Source organism: Myotis daubentonii, chromosome 11, assembly GCF_963259705.1.
Source record: "Myotis daubentonii chromosome 11, mMyoDau2.1, whole genome shotgun sequence".
Taxonomy (NCBI): Eukaryota; Metazoa; Chordata; class Mammalia; order Chiroptera; family Vespertilionidae; genus Myotis; species Myotis daubentonii.
The window spans coordinates 3,104,172-3,110,616 of NC_081850.1; the positions used below are offsets into that span (position 1 = coordinate 3,104,172).

At 38.7% G+C, this 6,445-nt stretch overlaps 1 long non-coding RNA gene across 1 annotated transcript; it reads right to left on the reverse strand.

Moving 5' to 3' along the window:
- Window positions 1–1,231: 1,231 nt before the first annotated feature.
- LOC132211780 (uncharacterized) lies at window positions 1,232–6,245 on the reverse strand. The gene is made up of 2 exons (XR_009447559.1): window positions 5,703–6,245; window positions 1,232–1,932 (listed from the first exon to the last, which is right to left on the reverse strand). It is a non-coding gene; the product is annotated as an uncharacterized LOC132211780 (long non-coding RNA).
- Between the last annotated feature and the right edge of the window lie 200 nt (window positions 6,246–6,445).

A 6,445-nucleotide genomic window follows, 5' to 3' on the forward strand; every position in this document is an offset into this window, starting at 1 on the left:
CATCCGCGCTCTCTGAAAATCAAAAGAAAAAGTAACCTTGGGTGAGGATTAACAACAACAACAACCAAAAAAACCTAACCTAGATCTTCATTGCTTGTGATATGAGAATATGGATAAACTATTTGAGGATAAGTTTTTAAATATACTTTATGGAATCTTAAATAATCATTTTGTGGATGATGCATGAATATGTCCGTAAATGTTCTCTCCAAGTAAACAATTTGATATACTACATTATTTAAGTATCCTGATATTCTATATATATTTAACTATGTGACTTACCATGAGCTGATGTTATTTTAAAATTTTACTTTCTCTTGTATTTCTATTTATTTCCCCTTGCTTAAAGTTTCAGTATTACTATACTATTAATTCTGAGTTTATCAATATAAAACAACACTTTTACCTTGGTGTAGACTTTTTTGCTCTAAGTTTACATGGATAACAATATATCTATGTTTGCTTGAATATAGTTTTTCATCTGTTAATGAAAAACTGTCTTGTATCATTTTGAATGTCCCTCTGTATATATTCGATTTTCAAATGTTGTGACTTCAGTATGTATTCTTGAAAATTGTTTTTATTCATTTATTTAGAGAAGGAGAAACATCGGTTTGTTGTTCCATATATTTATGCATCCATTGGTTGATTCTTGTATGTGCCCTGACCAGGGATTGAACCCACAAACTTGGTGTATTGGGACAACGGCGCTCTAACATACTAAGCTACTCAGCCAGGGCTGGGTATGTATTCTTAATCTTCAAAATGTAAAATTTCATTACATCATGTTGGAATTCATCTCTATTCACTTATCTCTCTTAGCTAGTGTGATCCCTCTCAGTTTTCAATTTGAAGTGTTTTCCTGGAATTGGGAGTTTTCTTTATTCGATTTTCATTATTGCTCCCTTTCTAAGCATTCGCCTATTCCTTATAGATTGTCTTTTCCTTTATCAATCTGCATTAATATCATCTGCCACTAAATGTGCTCTTTCATTTTATCCCCTTCATGTCTTCATTCATCTCATGTTATATATGCTTTCATCCCAGAGTCTTTCTGTTACTGTGATTTAGTGTTATTACCCTCTTATTACTTTGGGCTCCTCTTATTTAATACAGGAACTATTTATAATCTTGCTTGTATCTAAGTCAGATATTCCCTACCTTTCCTGAAAGTCAGCATATTTGGTGGTGGGGGAAGGGAGAAGTGTTTTCTTCTTAGCATGTGGGTCTCTTTCTTTTTCTTTTCTTTTTTTTTAAGCTTTTAAAGTAACATTTATTTTTTTAAAGTTAACATGTGCATATATAGGAAACTGAAAAACACAACCAAAGAACTTAGCCATCCATAATCACAAGCAGTTTACAATCTGACGTGTCCTTCTAAGTCCTGTGTATCTACACACTAAGCTTTCATTTTTATGTAATTAAGATGGTACAGTTATGTATCATGCTTTCTCACACATCATGAATATTTACCATTTCAAAGTCCCAAAGCTATGAGTATTTTGATAAGCAAGAATACCCAATATCAACTCAATCTGGAAGAAAATGTAATCCTGCCTTACTTGGTGACAAAAATTTCATAAAGGACAAAAATAGCAACAAACCCCTAAATAAAAGATATTCACAAATTTATAATTAAAATAATGTGTTCCCTTCATGTTCCATTAAAAATGAGACCCAAAGCAAGAGTACACAAAGTATAATGCTTCTAAGAGAATTATGATTTATACTTTAAAATATTAGCAAGGTGGCAAGTTTTGATGGAAGTACTTAACAACATATTCCTATAGCAGTCTAAAGAGATGCATGCACATCAGTGGTTATCACCACAATCTGAGTATGAACACATCCACACACACCCCTCGGTATGAACAAGTCCTGATGTCCATTTCTGAGATGGTTCAACAGCTCCATGTCCAAGATGCCTCTTTTCTAACAATTATAACAAAAAGATATTTACAAATTGGTTAATTCACTAGATCTACTTTTTATCAGACATTGTCACCTAAGGACATCTAAAAGGCTCCAATGTTGCAAAATTAAGAACCTTGTCCACAATAAACACAGAAACTTTACAACAATGCACATAGACCTATAGTTATAACCTAAAACTTTCTTCTAGGTATGGAGATATTAGCAAAGAGCCCTTCCCTTCACGCTTCCTCTTCTTCCTCCTCCACCGCGCCAGTGACTAAATACAGAACACCTGGCTCCAAGAGGTGGCTTAACAAAGACACTCCCAGACGACAGTCCTTCCTAAAAACTAACAAGAGGGCTGTGATAAAGGGATTATTTTTCTACCTCCACTTTTTATATACTTCAGGCTTTATCCTTGAATACACGGCAATATTTACTAATATGCACATATGTAACAATGGTTAGATAATTTTAATTTCTCTAAAGACTCATGGGCACAGAACCCTTTTTTTCTGTACTTCCTTCCCTCCCCCTTCCCTTGTGAACAGTCAGCATACTCTCCAAGACATCAAATTTAACAATTCCATTCCTCAAATACCACCATTCCTATAAATTAACAGAAAAAATACTTAAAGGGTGTTACTTTAACTCTTTTAACATATGTTGTGCACTTTCAAACATCTAGAAAGACTAGCCATCTCAAATAAAGATTTGATTAAACTGCACATAGAGGCTATAATCTAAAAGTGTCTTCTGAATAGGAAGGAACTTTCTGGCCTAAAACCCTTCCCCTTTTCATCTCTATCAACACAGTGGACAGTACAATAAGCATCTGTAATGCTTAGAGAGGATTTTAACGATTTTACATCTCATGTTTTCAAAACAGTTCTTAGGAATCTAACACAAACTGTACAGCATGTATTTGTTTACTAACTACTTCTGTCATACACTGGCAACCTCTGTAACATCTAGAAATGCTAGATTTTGTAAATTAGAACAGTTTGTCCTTCACATACAATGTATACACAGCTAAGTAAATCACAATGCACAGGCACGAGGGAAGAAGGTTAATCTTGCCTAACTATAAACATACTGGTATGAAGCCCTTTGCACTTTCTTCTCCCTCCTCCCTGAACCAGTACAAATATAATAATGTGTACTGCTCAGAGTGGTGGTTTGATCATCCCATTTCCAAAACATAGTATTTGAAATGAATTTTAACAAAAGGATATATACAAAATGTGTCATTTTACTACCTCTACTTTTAACATACTTTGTGCACTTCTAAACATCTAGAAAGACTAGATGTTTCAAATAAGGACTTAAGTTTGTCCACTATATACACAGTAGTGTTGAATAAACTACACACATGTAACAATGGTTATACCTGAAAGTGTCTTCCTTATAGGAACATTCTAGTTTGGAGCCCTTCATTTCCTCCTGGCCACCATCAACTCAACGGGTTGAGTAGGCACATGTGTCACTTACAGGTAGATTTCACAACTTGATTTCCAAAGTCCTTTTCAGAAGACAGCCTTTCTATGAATTTTAACACAAAGTGTACAAAATGTGTTCGTTTACTAACTCTACTTTTGTCATACATTGGCAACCTCTTTAATATCTAGAGACTAGATATTATAAATTAGGACCTATTTGTCCAGTATATTCACAATATATACAGTAAAGGTAAATGAAAAGCATGTAACATATAGAGCGGCAAAGGATAAAGTTTTCTATTACACACTAGCAAAACATCTTTTTGCAATTTCCTCCCTCCCACCTCCTTCAACCTAGTAGTGAACAATTACATAGAGTACACTGTTCAGAGAGGTGATTTAACAATTCCATTTCTAAAGACAGTATTTTCTATCAGGTTTTAAAAGCTATTTACAAGAAGCATTCTACTACTTCTACTTTTAAGTACATCAAGCACTTCTAAATGTCTAGAAAGACTAGATATTTCATATATTTCTTACTTGCTCACTATGTGCACAGCACTGTTAATATTGCACATACTAACAATGGTTATAATCTGAGGTATTACTAAATATAACCATGTTGGCCTGAACCATTCCCTCTCACTCCCTTCTCTTCACCACCAATCCAGTGGACAAGTACAGGTGTGTGTAATATTTAGAGGTGGTTGAACAAATTCATATCCAAAAGTCATTTACACAAGACAAGCTTTCCTATGAATTTCAACACAAAGTGTACAAAATATGATAATTTTACTACTTTGTCATATACTGGCAACTTCTTTAACATCTAAAGACTAGCTATTGCAATTTTAGGACTTATTTGTCCATTATATACACAGCAAAACAAAATGCACATAACATATAAAAATGGTTTTATCTGAAAATATCCAAATATGAACACACTAGCATATTACCTTTTGCAATTCTTTTCCTCCCACCTCCTCCAAACTACTGAACAAATATCGACTATATTATATTGCTCACAGAGGTGGTTTAACAATTCCATTCCCAAAAGACAGTATTTCCTATGAATTTTAGTAAAAAGATATTTACAAAAGTGATATTTTACTACCTCTACATTTAACATACGTTGGGTACTTCTAAACATCTAGATGGACTAGATGTTTCAAAAAAGGACTTAATTTGTCCACTATATACACAGCAGTTTTGAATAAACTGCACACATTTAACAGTTATAATCTGAAAGTGTCTTTGAAAGATGAACATTGTAGCCTAAGCCCATCTCTCCCTTCTTGCCCTCCTCCACCAACCATGTAGGCTATAATGCTCAACTATTCAGAAGAAAATCTTTCCTAGAAATTTTAGCACAAATGTACAAAATGCACTAGTTTACTAACTCTACTTTTGTCATACACTGGCAACGTCTTTAACATCTAGAAATACTAGATGTTGTAAATTAGGACTCATTTGTCCATTATATACACTATATACACAGCTAAGGAAAACTAAATGCATGAACATAAAGGACAATGGTGAATCTGCCTCCTTTTGAAACACACTGGCATCCAGCTCTTTGCCCTTCCTTCTCCCTTGAGCCAGTGCACAAATGTGTACTGCCAAAGACGTGGTTTGGCCACTTCCCAAAATAAGAGTATTTGATATGAATTTCAACAAGTTATTTACTAAAATGTCTTTTTTTACTACCTCTACTTTGATCAGGCGCTTCAGAACATATAGAAAGATAGGTATTTCAAAAAAGTACTTGGCATTGTCAACTATTATACAGTAGTGATGAATAAAATGCACACATAAAACAATGGTTATCCTATGAAAATGTCTTCTAAATATGACCAGTCTGGCATAGAACCTTCTTTTCTTCCTCCCCAGGTCTTCTCTCCAGGTCCTCTAGCCCACGGGGAACATGGCTGTGTCACTCCGGGTGTCGCGTGCCGTTTCTAGAGGTGGTCTGACAATTCCAACTCAAAGATATTTCCAGAAGACATTTCTTTTGATATATTCCTTTAAAGTGGGCGTTTGCAAGACGTGTGATTTTCTGACTCTACTTTACCATCCGGTGGCAGCCTCTTCACCTCCAGAAGGCCCAGATGGAGCAAAGTTCTATTGAAAGGTCGGGGGAAAGCTGAGAGCAGCTTGTTCATATTATAGACACAGGCGCCTATAAAGGGCCAGTAAATCTTCACAAAGGGTGGCGGCCCTTCCTAGTAGCCAGATGTAGCCTGTTCTTCTGCCATTTCTCTTCCGAAATCAAGGTTTGCAGTAGAACGAAGACCAACCGCGCGAAGGCCCGCTCACCGCTCCACCCGCCATGGATGGGGCTCTGCTCACCTTCGGCCCATGAAGGCCTTTGTCCATCGTGGTCCAGACGAGGTGAGGTCTCCTCGCCCTGGGACGGAGGAGTCATCCCAGGCGCCCATCTGCGCCGCTTCCAGCCCTGAGGGTGGGCGAGCTGTGTCCACGCAGACCCCCCTCTGGGCCTCCCAGGCCCTAACGGCCTCCCTCTGCGCATTCCAGTGGCCACCATTCATCTCGCCCGCCATGCCCATCCCTCAAGGCAGGGCGGCCCCAGGGGCTGGTCTCCTCCAGGGGCTGGTCACGGTGGCTTGGCGGGGGCTCCGCTTAGGCCGTGGAGGGTCAGGCTGGAGATCCTGCCATGCACAAGAAGCACCTGAGGGAGGCCACCGCCATCAGGTCGCGGAGATGGGGTTGGGGGTGGAGAGCAAGGTTCGCTGCCGCTTCCGAGCTTGGACCTGGGCAGTGGGCACCCGCACGGAGGGCTCTGAGTCTGCAGGACAGAGCCTACTGCCCATCCCCGGGCCCCCCCAGTACACCGCCGGCCAGGGCCTGGGGGCCTGGAGGGGCCCAGAGGAGGCCACGCTCCTCTTCTCACTGCGCTCTCTGGCAGACGGGTCTCTTTCTTTGGCGTGTTGATTCTTGAACACAAAGCATTCTATTCTAACTGCTGGAGGAAGACAGTGTTGAGTATTTACATCAATGTCCTCATAATTGGCCTGACTGTTGTCTCCTAGGCCTGGAGCTGGACTGTGATGGGACAAGCCTCACAGAGGCCC